The sequence below is a fragment of the Cavia porcellus genome, unplaced genomic scaffold (assembly GCF_034190915.1).
Source record: "Cavia porcellus strain 051 isolate PalLab524CR breed Dunkin Hartley unplaced genomic scaffold, mCavPor4.1 scaffold_20, whole genome shotgun sequence".
In the NCBI taxonomy this organism is placed as follows: Eukaryota; Metazoa; Chordata; class Mammalia; order Rodentia; family Caviidae; genus Cavia; species Cavia porcellus.
This window is the reverse complement of record NW_026947503.1, coordinates 37,849,956-37,869,040: the sequence shown is the minus strand read 5'-3', so window position 1 is coordinate 37,869,040 and position 19,085 is coordinate 37,849,956. Positions and strand designations below refer to the sequence as shown.

Below are 19,085 nucleotides of genomic sequence, written 5' to 3'. Positions count from 1 at the left end.
AACTTAGGTAGGTAGGTGTCTTGCAGCCAAGCTGTCATATTTTTAACAGTGTTGGTCAAATTTGTGCCAACAGGGGTGATTAATAGGAACCTACAGAATAGAAAAAGCTCCAAACCAGACATTTTAGTTTGTAGATGGTCTCGGGCGCTGAGCGTCGGTCCCAGAAGGGTCGAGTTGACTTGTGTCCGCGGGCTTATCCTCCTGTGCTTTATCAGGAACTGGTGGGGAGTTTACTGCTCGCGTCAATCTTTCCGGGACCCACAGCGGTTCGCAGCCTGGTTCCTGTGGGAAGACACAAACCGCACCTCGGGTCCAGCTAACCACTGGATCCGGGCCCATCCATTGTCCTGTAAGGACATCTTTCCATCTCACCAGCCCTTTGTCGGCCGGGGACGGGTTATTGTGCTCCATGGCAGGGGAATGATTATTGTGATTAAGGTTTAAAAAATTTATGGTAAAGAGTGCCAATGATATTCTTCCTTTGGGCGTTAGGCCGTGGCCTATCCCCTCTTTTTGCTTTTGTAAGACACCCTTGAGTGTCCGATGGGATCGCTCAATGATGCCTTGTCCTTGGGGGTTGTAAGGAATGCCATGTTTAAGAGTGACCTCCATTTGTTGACAAAATGTCATAAAAATTTTGCTGGTATAGGCAGGACCATTGTCTGTTTTTAGTATATTGGGCTTTCCCCAAGCAGCCCAGGCTGCAAGACAATGATTAATAGCATGGGTGGCCCTTTCTCCAGGTTCTGCCGAAGCAAACATAACCTGAGAAGCGGTGTCAACCGAAACATGTACATATTTTTCCGAATTCTGGGATGTGTGTTTGCCAAATATGATTGGGGCGCAGTCCTCTCGGGTTAACACCAATAGATTGTTGAGGTGAAGAGATCACACAGACCTGCCAATGCCTCTAAAAGCGCCATGGTAAATGGCGCATTGGGCCCATAAGCTGAAACTGCGTCCTTGATAGCTTTAAGTTGTTTAATTTCTAAGGGCTCATAATATCCTCCTCCTCCCCTGCCTCCTACTTGTACCGGGAATGCATGGAGACCGGAACACTCAAAGGGAAGCCGCGACCATACCCTCTGGTGGAAGGAACGTCCTCCTCCCTCCCCAGATGGGGGCGCAGAAGGCAACCCAGGAAGTAGCTCTCCCTCTAACCAGGGCGGTGCCATAGGTTGTGGTGGCAGCCCAGGGAGCAACTCCTCTTCCGGCCACGGCGGTGCAGTGGGGCCTGGCGCCCTGAAAGGGGCGATCGTGGGTCGCGAACTTGCCAAAGGGCGGAAGGGCTTAAGCTCCTCCCGTAAGGCGGAGTAGCTCGGGCAGGGTGGTGTTTGGTTCCCCTTTTTATCTTCCCGAGCCCTAAGTTCCTCTTTTAACGGTGTAGGAGGGTCATGCTTAGCAAAGACGACCTCCTCTTCTGAGCCTTCCGAATCCGAATCAGAATTAGAGCCCTGAGGGTCCTCCGGAGACCCACAATCGGCAGTGGCTCCGGGCTCCTCTGAGCATTCCGATCGAGCTCTATCAAAAGCCTGTCGGGCTGTATTAGCGAAGCGAAAGCAAAACAGATGCAAAGGGAAAAGAAAAGAAAAAAAAAACCAGCGTCCACTCGTGTGGCGCTCAAAATCTGTTAGGTGCGTCCACCCAACCCAGGTGACCCAGTACTCACCTGTCCCGGGAACCGCTGTATCTCATGTAGCTGATCAGGGTGAAGAGAAGAGGCGCTCGCGGCCTTCCGTTGTTATTGGGCCAGGTCCTCCGTCGTACCGCAGGTGACAGCAATCGCACCTCCCGGCCGAAGAGGCACGTCGCTGAGTCTTTTACCTTTTTTCCCCGTACGGGCCACCAGTTGACCGGAGCCGCGGGAGACAGGAGGCCAGACTCGAGCAGGATCAGCTCTCAAAGTTTATTGCGTACAGCGAACCGGACCTAACAAGGTCCGCCACCCTCAACGTTGGTTCCTCTTCCGCCCGTTGGGGGCAGGAACAACCTCTTATAAGGGGAAGCAGTATCCAATCACAGAGAAGCGCGCCTAACAAGCTGATAGGCTAGCGTCACGGGTAACTGGGCAGATATGACAATTTGGCGGCTTGTTCAGGCCGGGAAGAACCCGGAAGCAGGAAATGGGCGCCATTCATAGGCGGCTTCCCACAAATGGGTCACCATTATTTGAAAAGTCAGAAAAAGAAAAAGAAAGAAGAGAGAAAAAGAAAGAAGAAAAAGAAAAACAACAGAAAAGAAGAAAAGAAAAGAGAAAAGAGAATAAAGAAAGAAGAAGAAAGCCCGAGTCTGGATCTGGATAAGCCATAAGTTTAAGAGGTGGCGTGGATTGCCGCCAAAAGTGAACAATGTAGGAAGGCAGGCAGGTCTCCAGGTGACCTTGGTTGTCCATGCTTTCCCCTCTTCCACTAAGGGTTTTCCAAATCACAAGGATGCCTGAAGGACACAATGTAATTAAGGAGGAAGGGTTCAAACCGACCCCAGGCTGTGGCCTCATTTGTCTTAGAACAGGATGTTCTGCACTATTAGCTCACCAACCAGAAGATCCCCAGGGTGTAAAGACCAGGGAAGAGGGCTTTTGGGGCAACCTAGCTAAGGTGCAGCTTTGGACCTGTTCAGATGAAATGCCCCTCGCACCCAGAGCTATTTTCTTGAGCCTGAGAAAGCTTGTTCACCATGCATCCCAGGCTGCCCACCTGTAAGCAATATATTTCCTTTACCTGACACGGTGTGCAAGTGTCTCACCAGTCTGGAAACTGCAAAAAGTGGCATCCTCTGGTAAGTCTGATAAATGAGAAGAAGAAAATACAAGTAAATATGTTGTATCCATTCCAAATATAACTGTTATGCACATAACAGTTATTAGGCACCATGGAGGAGGTCAGAGTGGCTAATGAGGAGGTAATGTGCTACAGGAGAAGGGGTCAATGGGAAATCAAAGTGAATAGACAGGAGGGAATCGTCATGGTAAAAGGAAAAGAAACCGGAGCTGAAATTGCAGAACATTTATGATACATTTTAAAAATAAAGCAGGATTTAAAATTTCAGAGAGAGAGGTTTTGTAGTTTATAGGCCAAATCTTATATTTGGATTATTTGGCCCCTTTCCTGCTTAGTACTGTGCACACACAATATTTTGAATTTGCTGATTCAGCACAACAATAAATCACTATAGGTCTACTCAAAAATTGTCTTTGTGAGCCAATACAAATACACTGTCCATAAAGCAGGTGTGGGCCCTCAAGCAAAGCATATGCAATGATGGATAACATAGCTGAAATTAAAACCTCACCATCCAGTGGGACTGAGAATGACCATCAGCATGGCTTAATGGAAAAAAAAAAAAAGTATGCCCCCTTTTAATGTATTTAAGGGATGCTATTTTTAAGAATCACACATGTGAAGCAAGCAGAGAATAATGGGCTTAAGCTCAGATAGAAGTAAATGTCACTACTTAGTAAATACTATTTTTGTCTTTCTTATTCTCTTCCCCTCCTTTGCAACTATAAGTGTGATTCTATTGCATAGAGACCCGAAGTTGGTGAACTATTGTTATTTTTGTGTAATCCACAAGCTAAGAATGTGTTTTAGATTTTCAAATGGTTGAAACAAATCAAAACAAGAATATTTCACGTCACATGAAATCAGATTCCAGTGGCCATTCAATAAAGTTGTATTTTAACACAGCCCTGCTCATTCATTTACATGTTATCTGGGATTGGATTTGAGATATAGCAGAGTTAAAATCCTTTAACTTGCAAAGCCTCCAACAATTGTTTTCTGGTCCTTTACAAAGAACGGGAGCTGACTAACTGAAATAGACTAACTGTAGTCTTTGTTCCTAGGAAGTAAATGATTTAAACACTTGTAGTTCAGTAGGAAATTTGCCCTGCATCATTTTACTGGTTCCTGAAAAGGAACATAATCCTCATCTTATTTTTTTTTTCATAAGCCCACATTTACCTTATAAAGATAAGTGACTCTCAGTGGCTCTCAATCATTTGGACTTGGAGTTCTTTGTATAAACTGTGTTCGTTTAGGCTTTCACTAACCCTTGCATGTTTAAATGGCATATAGGTCTCTCATCCAGTTAAAAGTCTGTTGGTCTGCAGAGTCCCATCCTAAACTATGCTCTGCTAAGTGGAAGCAGGCACCACTCTGCCTTCCTGAAGCACACAGGCCCTGAGTTCAGATCACTCAGCCTGACTCATGACAAACTGGTTGTCATTGTCAGCTGTCAGTGTCTTCTGAAGTCCAAGGAATCTCAAGGAAGGAGACTTTACTGAGTAGGTTTTTCTGTCCTTCCTACATAATGCAAACCATGGCCTCGTAAGAGACTATCAATATGTATTTATTGACTGACTGATCTATTGATTGATTGGTGGAGCAGCTAGGCCAGCAAGGTGGCAGCCTGGCCTGAAGAAGGAGCCACCTGACCAACCTTCAGGTGGGCTGTGCTTGGGGTAGTATCCATTTGTTCTATGATCTTTCTCATTCTCCTTAGTTCACTGGATTTGAATAACCTTTAAAATGGAAAGAAGATGATGCAAGCAAACAAAAACAACCCACCTCCATCTGCCTTCAGTTCCCAATCTGGGAAACCAATTACAGAAGGCCTGGTTCATAAGAACCTGATGTGGTGACAGAACATTCTGTCTTCTTCTTGTTATGTGAGCAAGCATGCCGAGTTTTTGCAGACTCATAAATCCAACAGGCCTTTTCCAGCCTCTCTACTCAGACTGCTGGCCCCCATTCCAGGAACAGGATGCTTTGAAACCCCTTCAAAGGAGAAAATTTGTTTCTGCACATCGAGCCCTGTGGGTTGATCTTGCCCGTGGCAGGTAGGAAGGGCTGGCCATGGAGTCACTTGTGCTTTCTCATTCCTGAAGAGCTTATTTTTCAAAATTGTGGAGGGAAATACAAGCTGCCCAATAGTTCAGGTGTATGTTTGAGGAAAATGAAGTATGTATCATAAATTTATTAACTTGAATTTTCTAGAAGCAGAACCAAAAAAGTATATCCCAGGGGCTAACACACAGTGGCTGCTTACTGAAGGGAAACAAGGGCAAACCATTCTCAGAGATGGAACCAGATCAATCCGGAAGAATTCACAGAGCAGACCTCTATCAAGAAACTCTCCCTCTGGCCCTTTTTGGGAAATCTCCCTCAAGAGTCAGAAAAGTCTGGTGTCCAGCCTGGGGGTGAAAGCAGGTCTGGAGTCAGGAAGGGCATGTCCAGGCTCACACACATAAATTAGACCCCAGCCCAGCCCTGCTCCATCCATACTCCTCCCTTCCCAGGCAGGGCCAGTGACCGAGGACTTCTCCCTCCCTCTTCCCCCAGCCCCTCTCCCTCCCTCTTCCTTCCTCCTTATCCTCCTTCTTCTCCTTCTTTTTCTCAAGGCTTTTGTGCTCCTAGCCACAGCTGGAATACTTCATGCTCTGGTGTAAAGGCAGAGCACTGGATGTGGGCAAGTGGACAAAAATTCCCTTCAGTTGTCTCCTTTGTAATATGAAAAAATCATGATATAATGCCCAGTGTGACACTGAAAATTAAATGAGACAGTGTCTGTGAAAGTATTTTACTAGCCATTATCCAAGTGGAAAACATTATTAGCAAGTCTGCCAGCGCTACACACATGGCTAGTGACATTACAACTACAGCTACCAGTCCTGCTAAGACTATCAGTACAGTATTACGAATCAAAAGGATGGATGAGCTGAAAAGATCTGGAAACCAAATCATACCTAAGAGAAATGGTTGAATAAAACAGTTGGAGTTAGCCCTTACAGAAATCTCAGTGGGAAAGTAACTGCTTCCAGGATCCAAAAATTTGTCATGGAGAAAAGGAGGGGGAGCCTTGTTCTCGGTCCAATTTCTCTACCCCATCAGTGAAAACTTAAGACCACAAATAGAATTACAAGGAATATTTTATTACAGAACAAGGAGAACTTGCTCTTAATATAGTTGCCAAATGGTACAAAGTGCCATCTTGGGACATAATGAAGACAGTGTCTTTGGAGACGTCGAAGGAGACACAAGAGCCTATCCAGAAAGACTCTAGTCATTCATCTTTTAGTTTATTTATGCAACAAATGGACAATGACTGACATGCAGTGCTTTAGATACTGAGGATACCACCATAACCAAAGGTCAACACTTTTTCTCTTATGTTAGCGTAGAGCACTGGCACTGGGTGCTGGCTCCCTATGATATCACCCATAGGTCTCTTCCTATGATGTGCATCATTACACCTCTAATACATGACAAGTAACATAACTAGTAATCTAGTTAAATGGGAAGGAGGGTAGAAGCAGTCCATATTAATTTTGTTGTTGTTTTTGTTCTATATTTAGATCCTCCTTTCAATCTGGTAGAGAATGGTCATCCAAACAGTACGAATGTAGGGAATGGGAAGGGAAAAGAAATCTCCAGTTCCCTGGCTGTTCCTATCTGTCACCAAGTGACTCTTCCTTGGCTTGTGTGAGGATGGCCTTTCCTTCACAGTGAGACCAAGTAGTGGCTCTCCAGGGAGCTGCACTTCTAGGACAGGCCTCTAAGAGGAATCCCAGGAAGGAAACAGTCCCAAATTTATATGGCCTCTTGGTGAGCAGTAGGACTTCAGCACTCAACACAAGTGACTGCAGACAGGATAGTGTCAATCTCTTCTATCTAAAATGTGACTTGTCTGCAAAATACAGCTCAAATTGCTCTGACAGTAGTGTGCAATTCCTTCAGGCAATCTCTCAATGCAAACCTGTCTGGCAGGAGTCCAGCCACCAACCTGCCAGGGTTCTGAGGTCACAGAACCCTGATACCCATCCCCCTGAAACTTCATGGCCATCTCTCCCCTCCACCACCACTGTATGGCCATGTCTCACCCAAACTGCTACAACAGTCTTCTGCCAGTTTCCTTTACCTCCCGTAGAAACACATGCCTGTCAGAGTCAAGCCCTCAGGATAGTGACCCCGGCAGATGCCAGTTAACTTCCAGTGGCTCTCAACTTCTGAAGATCTTTAAGAGGCAGTATATGCACCAGGATTCTGGGAAGGAAATACTCGGACTTCTATAGCTATCTTTTCCATAAAAAGCAGTAAAAATCAATCTTTCCTGAAAGAGCCAACCTCTACTGATATAAAACAACATGGGTCTTTATGACAGCTTGCCTTAAGTCACTCAGACTTCAGATCAGGTTAGATATTTACAACAAAAGAAAGTGAAACATGGTTTTCAAGAACTAATGATGGCTGCCCAGGAACCCTCACTGGTATTAAGATTCTAAAACATATTGCAGTTAAGTGGACTTAGCATTATGCTAGCTGTAGTATCTAAGTCAGCCTCACAGGTAGACAACAAACCTACACAAGGTTTACTACCAAAAAATCATACTGATTGAAGGTAATTCTCATCTGGTAAGTATGAGCAAGTCAGATAAAGGAGGGCTGACACGTTTCCTAATCTTAACCAGAATATGTCCTACATCAAAGTAATAATAACAACCTAGACAAGAAGAGTAGGCTAGTAATAGCAAGAACCTAAGCAGACGTACTAAGGTGGGTGAAACGTATTGTAAGTCTTTAAGAAGTATGTTCCAAATGTGCTAACATCCACCACAGTTAGCAGCAGACTAATGTCAACCTTGAGACCACACTCTCTGTGAGGGCAAGGCGGATGTTGGAATGTTGGATGCTGGATTAAGAGAAACTACACAGTTGAAATTATGATCATTTTCGAATTTAAAAGTTAAAGAAAAAATTACTTTGAGAACATGAAGTCAAACTCTAATTCTTTGACAAAATTTCCAGTTATGTGATAATGCAGTTCTTTGCAAAATTTTGGGACAGTTAGTAACAATGTGTAGAAACCTCATTTATATTTTCTTTAAAATGTGAACATTTTCTTTAAAATGTTACATGGAACACATGTAAAGTTCAAAACTATGCAAAGACAGATGTATTTGAGATGCATGCTCAAGATCATTTTATGGCCAGTGGTGTGCAAACAAAATTATTTGGTGCTGACTGGCCTGGAAGATTAGGTCCAAACTCCAGAGGCAGCTCTTCTGTGTACCTTTCCAGCCTGCAGTGCTTCCCTTCCCATGTGAATCCTGTGCTGCAAGTATACTCTGGCCTGAATTATACAAAGGGACAAGGGCCAACTCATATATAAAAACAGAACTCTGACCTACAACCTGCCGGAAACCAACCCCTTGTCTACAGCCCAGGAGACCAGCCTGCTGTGAGTTGGTTTTGCAGGAAGCCTGATCGCTCTCTGATGACAACCCAGGAAGCTGAGCCGAAACTTCTGTAAACAATCAGCTCCATATAGCTAAGACTTGATTAGTAAGTGACACATTGCTCATTTTTGCATAATTCCAATTTGTGATCGACTAGAAAAAGCCACACCTTCTCCTTTAGCCAGTCCCCAGGAGGCCCCTTGCCCACCTACAGCTGCCCTCATCAGAACACCTGCAGCTGCCTCTTTTTCCACCACCAAGCTCTCCTTCCTCTGTCTGTGTCAAAGTTTTTGCCAAGACAACTTGTGGGACACTGACTTCCTCACTATAGCAAGCTCAGAATTAAGGGCTTTGTTTTTTGCATTTGATTAGTCTTCATCTATTTCCTTACCCAATGTAGGGCTCCAGGTCTAAGCCTGATATTACAGGCTGCCCTCACTGCCAGCTGAGCTTCATTCCCAGTTCTCCTCCATAACCTTTCCCACCCACCCAGCCCCAAGGCACAGAAGTCAAAGCTGTTCTCTTTCCTGCTCAGGCCCCACCTGCTGCCTGTCAACATTTGCTTGCTGCTTTTTCCCTTCTGCACTCCAGCCATGCTGGCCTCCTCTCAGCTCCTGAAATGCACTGATTATGGTTCTGGAGTTCTCACTTGCTGCTGCTTGGCCAATATTTTGCTCGCCTCTATTACTACCAGGCTCTCAATGTCACCATTCAGTATCATCTTTCTAAACAGAATTTTTCTGTGCACACCAGCACACTTTCTTTCAAGAAGGCTCCCCTCCACAGACACCCAAGTTATTTTCCTTTGTAGTATACATTTTGATTTTTTACGATGAAATACTTATTTTATATATTTATATGTTTGACATCTGTTCTCTTCATCAGTCGGGAAGCTCCATGAGTTGGGGACTAGCTCCACTTTTCTTCCACCAATGTGTATTCATAGTATGTGCTTTCCATAAGATGGGTTCTCCATAATAATGAGTTGAATTAATGTTGGGGTGTACATGCTTCAGGAGTCATGAATGGTGTTCTTACTTCCTTCCCAGACTCTCTTTCCAGAAATGTGATATAAACCTCTTCTTCTGGGTTCTCAGAATGCATTGCACATTCTTATTTTGTGCACATGGGCTGTATTGTGCTCAGGAACATAGATTTGCCTTGTTCACAGACATGGGACCTATTTTGTAAGGGTGAGAAATAATTGTTCCAGAGCCATAAATGAATAGGAGGTATGTTAACCCATAGGATTAATGACTTATGAGATATGTAAGTGCAAGTATTTTTATCAGAGTTCTTTCCCCCCTAGACAGAAGTTACAGAATGGAGGGAATGATGGCAGGATGCTGATGAGAGATCTGGCAAAGGCAGAGAGAGTAGGAGAATGTGTGGAAGGGAAAAGACATGGAAGTAAAGAGTATGGGTGGTTTAAGACTTAAGAGAAAATAAATGCTATGGAGTCACAGAAATCTGTATGTAGTCTTGTTCTACCATTTCCTAGTGGTAGCACCTCAAAAAAGCAAGATACTTTATCCGTTAACCTCACACTCTCCTCTTGTATAAGAATCATAACACACTCTTCTCATACCATTGTGGTAAATATACATAAAAGAACAAAAGAAAAATAACTTTTTAGTGTTTAGCACATGTGTAGTAATCCATAATTGTTAGTTATTTTAACATTAATACACTTCAAAGCTTTGATATTACTGTTTTATCCAAAGTTGTCTTTGAGCCAAATCTAGAAAATCCTAGTCCTTTAAGTGAGAAAATTAAAGATCATCTTGAACTGGATAATGAATGTAGAATTTGTACATTTAATGAAGAATCTGTGGAGAAAAGGCTGAATATTCCTGGGATTTGAGCTGCTATGTTTAGAAAGTCACATCATGATTTTTCAAAGTATCTGTCCATTCTCTTAGCCCCTTCCTCCCTCCATCCTTTTCTCCTTCCTTTCCTCCTTCCTTCTTTCTCTCCTTTTCTTTGTCCCTTCTTCTTTCTCTGTTTCTTTCTTCATTTCAGGTAGAACTGGGAGAGAGAGAGAGAGAGAGAGAGAGAGAGAGAGAGAGAGAGAGAGAGAAGCTGCCTAGCTAAGGAGAGAAGCAAAAGTCTAGCATTAGAGGATTATTTCCTTAAGGGAATGGAGCTCACTTCCTAAATGAGATCCTGAACCATAAGGACCACAGATGGGTGGGATGGTGGCCTGAGATATTCAAGGGGTGTGGAGTTTGTTATTTTACAAAAGAGTTAAATATAATAGTAATTGAGGGAAACAGTTGGATCAAAAGAAGTTATTTGCTAGGCAGTTTCTAAACCAGAAAATGCTTAAAATGCAAACCACAAAATGAAGACAACCTCAAAGGTTAATGAAAACCTGCAACAATAGACAAAGGAAATGAAGAATTGCAATGGAGCCCTCCTCCTGAATCCATTAAGTAGTTATACTACTTCCAAACGAAGAATGCTGTCCAGCTACATTTATTCTGCCTTGGAACCACTGCAATAGAGACTAGATGTTAAGATAAAATGCCTCAGTGGCTTCTCTCTTCACCAGACCAAGAATAAAGACCTCAGTTCCTCCCAGCATTGCTGAGACAGCACTGCCTTGTGCAGCAACGCCTAGCAGGTGCCCCCTGAGGATTTGTTGAACTAATTAGGGTCTGTGAATCTAGTTGGTTGAAAAAAGGTGTTTACTAAAAACCAGGGAGGACAAACATAGACTATGTGGTGGGTCCAGAGCAGAGCCAAAAATGCCAGTCCAAGGAAGGAACCTAAACAAAGTCAAAACTGATATGAGCAACAGTAAAGCTTGAAAAGTAGGGATGGGGTCTGAAACGTAAAACTGTATAATAATAGGCTCTGGGTTGAGAGCAAGGAATATAGTGCTATAGACAATACAAGTTCAAAATCCATCCATTCTGGAGCAAGCCAAACAATGAAAAGGGAGAGTACATTCAGCACCGAGAACAGGTATGGAAACTGATGAGCATGGACCTGGGGACAGAGAAGAGTGAGTTATGGGTGTATATTTCATAGAACTGGCCCTGTTTCTGGCAGAATGTGTCCTTTGAAAGGTACCACACTACCTGTGCTTGGAATGACTGCCTGAAGATCAAGAATTGTACTCCATGTCATAGCTTTGTCCTACAACCCTAGAGATGCCAACAGATTCCCCTGATCACAAGACCTGAGAGAGAACCCTCTCCCAAGACACAGAACAATCAGTGCAGAAGTGAGAAAAGAGAGGCCTAGACAGCCATCAAGAGGCCTAGTGAAGCTCTGAGTTGACAGCCAAATCAGGTGTGGCCATGGTCAGGCATCTAGACAGTTTGTGTTTTAGTTTGACTTATCACTCCTGTGATCATTGTGAGGCACAGCCAAGATCCTTCAGGTACACATTCTTTAAAAACTTAAATGTTCTATTCCAACCTTATAACTTACAATTGTGATTCAACAACATGGTATCTAGGCTTCCAAGCTATTAGTTCCAGCATCAGCCAGCACCATCCTAACTAAAATATATGACTTCTTTCCAAAGAAGAATTTGACTTTGTTGGTTTTGGTCAATTTTCTTTTCATGTCTCTCTAAAGCCCTTACCTTCCAGATATTGGTAGTTGGTCTGATCTGAGGCTGGCAGGCTTGTTCTCTACCTGGCATCAGACTCCAGATGGTTGTTCTGGACAGTCATGCTGACATTTCCATCACAAGCAACACTCTCCTTACTTGTCTCTCAAGCTGCGAGGACAACAGGATATTTTAGAGTTGGCATCAGGGTATAACCCAGCCATGCTGGACACTGTTTTTCTTCCATGAAATAAATTCCATTAACTGTGAAGGCAAATGGAAGATAATTATGCATTAAAGTGTAGGAAAGTGACCTATTTGGTTACCTTGTTGTGGGAATTTGACGCACTCTGGGTGAACTGATTTCATTGAAAACATCACTTCTGTCTGCCACTCAAACAGAAGAAATCGGTTGAAAAGTTTAGCCTGTGATCTTGCCCACATGCAGGGACACAAGCATTTACTGCAGGTAGCTCCTGAGCAGCAGGACTGGATGTGAGCCCCAGAACCAAAGTGCCAGAAATCAAAACCTGACTCTTGGTCCTCTTCATCTTCCTTTCACGCTTTTTCTTTCTATCTCTTTCACCATTGTCCTCTCCTCTTGTGTGCCATTAAATTTTTCTTTCATGAAAGGTTCTGATATCATAGGCAACAAAAAGCTCAAACAAATCAAAACGTTTAGCTTCAATCCTAAGTCTTTTAATGACCATCGGAGCAACATCAGGACCATCTCTGAGGTCCAACTGTCTCCAGTGTCAGCAAAGTAAGGACTAAGGTCACCAGCTTGCCTAATGTTAATGAGGGGCAAATGCAATTTAAAAAAATGGGGAGAGCACTTTGAAAAATTTAAAATCATAATATTTAAGTGGGTTTTCATTATTATGACTGCTAGTATTTTTTGCATTAAATAATAAGAGTGTAGTTGTAGTTTTTACAGAATCTTAAAATCTTGGAGTCAGAAAGGACAGATGTCTTGCCAATCTAATTCTCTGTTACCTGTTAACTTCGTTATCATAATTACTGTTTATATGATTCTTTCATTTTGTATTTTCTAGGGCAATTCCCAGGCATAACTAGTGACTTCTTTCTTCATGTCTCTCCCATCAAAATTTGCTCTTCAGAAATGCTCAGTCTTGGTCAAAAACCAAAAACCGTAAAAGTAACAAAATTAAGATCCTAAATCCAGAAAGAAAAGAAAGTGAGAAAGAAGAAAAGAGGGAGGTAAGGAAGAAGAAAAGCGGCCTTCTGACCTCAGCTTATAATGGATGAAAATGAAATTGAAGACAGATTGTGTCAAATGTCTCAGTGGAGCTTCCCATCTTCACTTCCCTGGCCCAGCAGCAGTTGGACCAGTGATCATTTTTTTGTAGCTGGTTTAGACTTCCTCACTACAGAGGAAAAAAAAAACCCTTAAAAGTCCCAAGAGGTTTTGAATAAACTTGATCCTGCAATTCGGGGAAAAATCTTTGTGTTATTTTATACAATTAATTGCTTCCTCCAGGTTTGCTCTAGGATTCTATTTTCAGAGCCAAGTGAGCCACAGGAAGCAGTGAGACTCCCTGGACTGAATGATGGGCTGTATCCTGATGGTCAAAATTCATTTCCTAGTTATTTCCTGAAATGATATTTTGACACCTGGGTCATACGTTAGCTTTATGGAGTTCCTCTGTGACATGCAGTGACAAAGCAGATCTAGGATAGCACATTATTCTCAGAAAGGTAAAAAAGGAGGGAAGTTCATTATTGCTTGTCAAACTGGATTAACTAGAGGGAAATATTTAAGAAGTCAGCTTTACTCAAATGCAAAACATGAAAAGATTCATTTTTTAGGTGGAAAAATCTTTTCCTGTGGCATGGTTCCCAATTTTACTGTCTACAGCACAGCCTCTCTGAGGCTCCATTATCAATCACAGGATTTAGCATTTCAGGCTAGAGGAACCCTAAGGAATCATATTATTCAGACATCTGCCACAGGAAAAACATCAGTATCTCTATTTTTCCTGATGAGGAAACTGAGGCAGAGTAGTTTAAGTGAGCTTGCCAAAATAATGCAGCTGGCAATGGTAGATAACAGGCTCACACCCAGGGCTTTATCCCAGGTGACAGCTGCCTTTAAAATTCTTGTTCATAATCAACCATGATTACAATAAAATGTCCCTGCCATGAGCTTGAGAAAGCTCTAGAAAGAAGTCAGTCTCCCTGTGACTTTTTTAAAATTTTCAGTGTTTTATCCCCATACATTGGCCTACTCTGGAGCTCGCAGAAGAGAAAGCTGTCAACAGGACACGACCACTTCCTCTGCCCTTCAAGACCACTACTCCTTGAATGTCTTCACCCAGCATCCACATTTTTCTTTCTTCATTAAGTAAAAGAGTGAAAATGTAAATCAATGCATGGCAGTGTATTACCCTGATTAAGAGACCCAGTTTAAAATTTAGAAACAACCACGATCAAACAGTTTTCACCTGCTAGCTATATACCCTTCAGCAATTACTATATATTATGCCTCTTTGCTAGTAGTGCAAACGATGGATAGTTGGTAACTGATTAAGGGAGATCATGAGGTTCTGTTACAATGAATAGAATCAAGTGTTACATTGTGCCAAGATGAAGAAATTAGGTAGTGCCTGCTTCCCTTCCCTAGACCAACTCTGGAAAATCCACAGAATCAAAAGTTTAGTACGGATCCCAGGAAATAACAACCACCACAAGTAAGGAATCCCAGAGTAAGTGGTATATTAGGTTGGGTAAAAATAGCAGGAAAAAGTAAACTGAAGGTAAAAATTGCTTTTGGTTCTTGCCTGTCTTAGCATTACTTTGGGACAGTCTTTGCTTGCACCTTTGCAGTATAAATATGCAGTAAGTGCTCAGACTATCAGTGCAGATGAAAAGTCCTACTGGGTAAGAAACTGAAAAACAGGCCCAAGGGATTGGGCCCGTGGGCTCATGGCCACATCAGCCCTTCTCCCTGGAGATGGTCAACAGATGTATTCATTTGCTGTTGATGCTGTAACAAATTACCAAAAATTTAACAGCTAGTTCTCTGGGACAAGGCTGGATATACTATGTCTCAGCTGAATCTCTGTTTCATCTCACAGACTGAAATCAAACTGTCAGCAAAGAGGTGCTTCTTTCTGAGGCCTAAGTAATAAATCTACTCCAAAGTTCATTTAGGTTATTGGGCAAATATAGTTCCTTTCAATTTTAGGTCCCTTTTTCTGGGCTCCTCACCCAGAACCTGGCCTTTGCTCTGTGTTTCTTATGGTTTCCATGTAACCCCTTGATGACACTGGGTGCCATCCCTCTCACACTTGCGTTTATTTAATTTTTCTTTGTGTCAAATCTCTCTAAGTTCAGTCAGAGAAACGTCTCTGTTTTTAAGGACTCACATGATTAGAGTGTGTCTTACTTACCTTTCTCACGTTGGGCCCAAAGTTAAGAAAGGAAAGGTTTACTTAACTCACAGTTTCTGGAGGTTTCAGTCCGTAATCACCTGGCTTCAAGACAAGGTGGCATGGCACAGGGGCAACACTTCAAGGCAGCAAAAGACAGCATAGGTAACAAGAGAAAAAGACAGAGGGAACAAGCCTCCTTTTGTCCCTTGTATTGTAAGCAGGCTACCTGCCCTGGAGCAGGTTATAGCACTCACATCAGCCCTCTTCATGCACAGCTCAGAATGTTTACCAAGTGAGAGCCTTGCCCCTCCGGCTGAGTTGCTTAAAAGCTTCTAAACTTCTCAATTTGACATGATAAAACAACATCCTGGACCATAACAGCTACCCTAGGGATGTCCTCTACACCCCAGGATATAGAAGTGCTAAGTTACTTAAGCATCTAAATTTCTTAAATTGGCACAATGTATCAACCATTACAAAATACACTGACCAGTATTGACCAGGATAGTCTTCCTCTCTGAAGGTTCCAAACCTTAATCACACTAGTAAATTTCGTTTCATCATATGAAACAACATATTCATAGATTCCAAAACTTAGAGTATGGACATCTTTGGTAAAATCATTCTGCCTGCTACACCTGGCATGCTTACAGGAGTTGGTTCCAACACTTAAGACCGAGTGTATCACCTGTTGTTACCTAATTTTTGCACTTATCTTCACATATCAATTCTTTCCTATTCTGCTAAAACTGGTAAACACTTCCATTTCCCCTACTTTTTAAACCCCCGTCAGTCTCTACCTCCTTACCCATGCCTTCCCTTTGTTTCACATTCTTTTACTTATAACATGTTCCATTCATCTTTGCCATTCTCTCGTCTGCTTATTTCTCTATCACTGGAACAAGCCTTCTAGTCCTCAACAACCTGAGAAAACTCCTTGAGCCAGTGTCTTCTTCACAGTGCCTGTGACTTCTGACCCAAATGAATCTGATCCTGCAACTGTCTAGTATAGTTTGCCCTTTATAGTCAGTGCTATTTACGATGTCCTTCACCCTCACGTGTTCTCATCCCTTAGTATCTGTGGCCATCACACTTTCTCCCATTTCTCTACCATTCATGAGCTTCTGTTGCTCACCCTGTTCTCTAAATGCTGGGGTTCTTCTGAAAGGGCACCTTCTCTCTTCATCTCATAGTCTCTTTTTATGCAGTCATAACCAATTCTGAACCTCCAATTGATACCAGTATACTTTTGATTCTCAAGTCTTATGAACAAAAACTTCTAAATTGAAGTTCTGAGGCATCTGGCAAACTACACTGTGTATTTCCACTTGAATTTATTACCTTTCTCTCACATTAGTTATCTACCTATTCATTTTTAAAATTTTAAAGACAAAGATAAAAATGATACAGAATTTCAAAAAACATGGAAAATCAACACTAGTTCATACATTGTATTTTTTACCTTAAAAGAAGTTGTTCATATTACAAGATTCAGGCATAAAAAATGATCAATCAAACAATGAACATACAAACTGTTCTTTTGATGAATTCACAGAGATTAGCTTTATAGTTATCTATCATGTATACACACAGACAAACACACACACACATACACAGTGCTTAGCATGAAACATCTACCTGTTCATTTTTGTAGAAAGAAAGGTATATTCTTGATTCTTCTGTGTTTAACTCTGAGGATGAAAACAGGAACTGAGACATATCCAGTAGACTCCACTTGGGGTTTGGTCATGATCTTATATGTTTCATGCTGATTACCGCACCTTTACACTACCTGCTAATTATTGAGTCCCTATGTATACGAGTCATTGTATTAGATGCTTTTAAAACTGTCTCAGCTTATTCTCTCACAATAATCATGGGGCATGAAAATATTATTTGTGTTTTATAACAGGGAACAGGCATAAGTGTGTTAAATGACTTAGCATGGGTCATTAGTAGCATCCTGGATCCACGTGGTTCCTAAATCAATGTTGTTTCAAACACATGATGGCAAATTACTATCTGAGCTTTTAGTAACCTTCGTATACTCTCCCGAAATGTTTGTCTAAATAGTCGGCCTACATTCTTACTGTCCTCTGCTAATGCCTCATTCACAGTAGTCAGGCTCATTCTTGTAAAATGATAATTAAATCATATTACTTCTTGACCTACAACCTGTCTTTAGATCTCTTTGGGCACAGGAACAGTAACTCATATCTCTGTAACAGCATTTTTGGGGAACTGATTAGATCACCCACTCATTTTCTTACTTTACTTCCATCTGCTCCACTTATCAACCTTGAAGCAACTGCCACACTCCCTTCCCGTTTCACACGGTCCCTCCATGTGGGATTCCCTTTCCTCCCTGTACTCTGGATACGCTGTGACCACCTTTGACACAATTCAGCTCAGCTTCCTCATTGAAACTGTCCATATTCTGCTTGAAAATTACTTTAGCTTTCCCAACAAGCATACAATTATGTGTTATTTGTCTATGTGTCCATCCATCATACCCTGTCAATTTTTCTTTAATTGAACTCAATTTCAGTGCACTTAGTTGTTTGTTTGCATACTTTTTCTGTCAATGAGTCAAAAAACACATATTACTTTTATTTATATTTCCAATATATGACTGGCACATATAAAAATTCAGTGATTGTTATTAAATTCTTGATTTAATGAAAGATAGACTTGACCTGCAGACTAAACAGTCTAGATTTTATTCTGCAGGGAGAAAGACAAATAGAAATAAGGAAAGAAAGAAAAGAGAAAAAAAAGACATTGAATTTTTGGGAAACGAGTGCTTGGATTACTTTTGAGCATGAGAACAGTGTGCCACCACAGAGGAATGTGACAGCACTGTACAGAATAGAATAAAATGAGGAGAACCAGCCCATTGGGAACCTTTACTGGGCCATCTGTACAGACCAAGGAAGAATGAGGATGCATTAAAATAAGTCATTGATGATGACTTCTAAATCAATGACATTAAACAAATGGAAAATGAGAGCATTGCAATGCTTGTACGTTGATATTCTCTTTGGGTATAACACATGCACAGGCGGAAAATGTGGGAAAAAAACAAAGAATGGCGTCAACTGTGATTGCACAATGCCTTAGGATTTTGGAAATAGTGGGTGGATGAGGAGAGAGTTTATCATGTCTTTTTATACAAATCATAAATCTCCTTGGCACCAATTGAAAGTAAAGGCAGCAGCCTGGGTGTTTATTTAGATTTTATGGCCCATTTATTGTCTCATATTCCCTCAGTCAAAGATAATTATTTCTTAATTAATCATACATAAACAGTCTATATCCTTTGCAGAACTGGCTACTTAAAAGATCATTTATCACAGCAATTGGTCCCATATATCCAACTGTAAATCACCTGCTTTCAGCTGGTTTTGCTCTGACTTCTGATTGTTTTTAGGTTTGTGTGGAGGCAGGGAGAGGAGAGAAGAAAGGTTGGAGGAGGCCAGAGGAGGCATGACTTGTGTAATTACCCATTTTTCTTGTTCTCTCCCTTTAGGAAAAATGCCTGAAGATAGGAACCAAAGGAAGCTCAGAGTTGAGATATTGGCCATTTGTCTTAAAGTGGCCAAAAAGCGATTTTATTTCAGCCACAAGAAAGGCTCCCTTGAGAACAATGGCCACTACACTATTCAATCTTGTGAGGTGGTATTTACATGTGACCTAAAATTGTGGAAGTGAGCTGGTATCCGTCTTTATATTGGGTATGTCACCCTGGATAGAATATAATGAATATTTTGTTTCCCAGGCTCCCCAATAAAGATGCAACAAGAACATTTAGATATTGAACTTAGGAACATCTTATCATTTTTCTTTAGTGGCCTTTTCTATTTTGAAAGTGTTGATCACCTTTCACTTA

At 41.8% G+C, this 19,085-nt stretch overlaps 1 protein-coding gene across 1 annotated transcript in view; it reads left to right on the top strand.

The window, feature by feature from the left end:
- The window catches only part of Setbp1 (SET binding protein 1), a 377,571-nt gene extending 364,319 nt beyond the window's left edge, over nucleotides 1-13,252 (top strand). The window contains exon 7 of the mRNA XM_063231756.1: nucleotides 12,857-13,252. The gene's annotated coding sequence lies outside the window, so the exon portion shown is untranslated. The remainder of the gene's footprint in view (nucleotides 1-12,856) is intronic.
- Nucleotides 13,253-19,085: the final 5,833 nt, after the last annotated feature.